This window comes from Sander vitreus, unplaced genomic scaffold (assembly GCF_031162955.1).
Source record: "Sander vitreus isolate 19-12246 unplaced genomic scaffold, sanVit1 ctg602_0, whole genome shotgun sequence".
Taxonomy (NCBI): Eukaryota; Metazoa; Chordata; class Actinopteri; order Perciformes; family Percidae; genus Sander; species Sander vitreus.
The window spans coordinates 17,501-20,000 of NW_027595694.1; the positions used below are offsets into that span (position 1 = coordinate 17,501).

General features: G+C 50.6%; 1 protein-coding gene across 1 annotated transcript in view; it reads right to left on the bottom strand.

Annotated features, from left to right (window-relative positions):
* Window positions 1–2,500, bottom strand: part of LOC144514538 (thyroglobulin-like) — a gene marked incomplete at both ends in the record, with an annotated part of 19,229 nt that overhangs the window by 15,749 nt on the left and 980 nt on the right. The window lies entirely within an intron of this gene.

Below are 2,500 nucleotides of genomic sequence, written 5' to 3' on the forward strand. Positions count from 1 at the left end.
GTTCACTGTCTATGGTCTCGGTCTGTGCCACTGGTCTCTGTTCACTGTCTGTAGTCCCGGTCTGTGCCACTGGTCTCTGTTCACTGTCTGTGGTCTCGGTCTGTGCCGCTGGTCTCTGTTCACTGTCTATGGTCTCGGTCTGTGCCTCTGGTCTCTGTTCACTGTCTATGGTCTCGGTCTGTGCCACTGGTCTCTGTTCACTGGCTGTGGTCTCGGTCTGTGCCACTGGTCTCTGTTCACTGTCTGTGGTCTCGGTCTGTGCCACTGGTCTCTGTTCACTGTCTGTGGTCTCGGTCTGTGCCACTGGTCTCTGTTCACTGTCTATGGTCTCGGTCTGTGCCACTGGTCTCTGTTCACTGGCTATGGTCTCGGTCTGTGCCACTGGTCTCTGTTCACTGTCTGTGGTCTCGGTCTGTGCCGCTGGTCTCTGTTCACTGTCTATGGTCTCGGTCTGTGCCTCTGGTCTCTGTTCACTGTCTATGGTCTCGGTCTGTGCCACTGGTCTCTGTTCACTGGCTATGGTCTCGGTCTGTGCCACTAATCTCTGTTCACTGTCTGTGGTCTCGGTCTGTGCCACTGGTCTCTGTTCACTGTCTATGGTCTCGGTCTGTGCCACTGGTCTCTGTTCGCTGTCTATGGTCTCGGTCTGTGCCACTGGTCTCTGTTCACTGGCTATGGTCTCGGTCTGTGCCACTGGTCTCTGTTCACTGTCTATGGTCTCGGTCTGTGCCACTGGTCTCTGTTCACTGTCTGTGGTCTCGGTCTGTGCCACTGGTCTCTGTTCACTGTCTATGGTCTCGGTCTGTGCCACTGGTCTCTGTTCACTGTCTATGGTCTCGGTCTGTGCCACTGGTCTCTGTTCACTGTCTATGGTCTCTGTCTGTGCCACTAATCTCTGTTCACTGTCTATGGTCTCGGTCTGTGCCACTAATCTCTGTTCACTGTCTATGGTCTCGGTCTGTGCCACTGGTCTCTGTTCACTGGCTATGGTCTCGGTCTGTGCCACTGGTCTCTGTTCGCTGTCTGTGGTCTCGGTCTGTGCCACTGGTCTCTGTTCGCTGTCTATGGTCTCGGTCTGTGCCACTGGTCTCTGTTCGCTGTCTGTGGTCTCGGTCTGTGCCACTGGTCTCTGTTCACTGGCTATGGTCTCGGTCTGTGCCACTGGTCTCTGTTCGCTGTCTATGGTCTCGGTCTGTGCCACTGGTCTCTGTTCGCTGTCTATGGTCTCGGTCTGTGCCACTGGTCTGGTTAACACTCTGCAGTGATGTTTGAAATAGAGACGCTTGTGGATGTGTTAGCTGTCATGGTTAGCTCGCCAAAACTACTGCCGAAGCTGCTGGCTGGCTACGCAACGTTAGCTAATTCCGCTAGCATACGCACAGGCTAACTGTAGCCAGTTAGCTTTGTGTGTAACGTAACAAAAATCCACCCATCTCGTAGGAGCGAAGCTTAACATTTCATTCAATACAATTATGGTACAAAAGGAGCACTAACGCCACAGGTCTTATGTTGACAACGTGGACGCAGATACAGGAAACTCCAAAGGCAGTCGTAATATTTACCTAGCTTTCTAGGCTAACGCTGTTGCGCTAACGTTAGCAAAACATCGGCGTAGCGTTAGCTAGCTGTCTAAACTTGTGGAAAGCCGAACAGCACCCCCATCCAATTAATAAATAAGCAATAGGAAAATATGTTGTTACTGGAGCTAGTAGGCTACCATCAAAACGTGAGATATCTAATCAATAATCTAGCTAGATTACCAGTACTTATCTCAACTAACGACATGATCACTGTCACTAGATATAAAGAAAACCTTGACTTTCACTCTGTGCTATTCACTGACAGTAACACCTCTTCCTCATCCCAGTCAGTCACCATAGTACTAGTACTAGGCTGAGGTACAGTCACCATAGTACTAGTACTAGGCTGAAGCACGGTCACCGTAGTTCTAGTACTAGGCTGAGGTACAGTCACCATAGTTCTAGTACTAGGCTGAAGCACGGTCACCATAGTTCTAGTACTAGGCTGAAGCACGGTCACCATAGTTCTAGTACTAGGCTGAAGCACGGTCACCGTAGTTCTAGTACTAGGCTGAAGCACGGTCACCATAGTTCTAGTACTAGGCTGAAGCACGGTCACCATAGTTCTAGTACTAGGCTGAGGCACGGTCACCATAGTTCTAGTACTAGGCTGAAGCACGGTCACCATAGTTCTAGTACTAGGCTGAGGCACAGTCACCATAGTTCTAGTACTAGGCTGAGGCACGTTCGCACGTTCTAGTACTAGGCTGAAGCACAGTCACCATAGTACTAGTACTAGGCTGAGGCACGGTCACCATAGTTCTAGTACTAGGCTGAGGCACGGTCACCATAGTTCTAGTACTAGGCTGAAGCACGGTCACCATAGTTCTAGTACTAGGCTGATGCACGGTCACCGTAGTTCTAGTACTAGGCTGAAGCACGGTCACCGTAGTTCTAGTACTAGGCTGAAGCACAGTCAC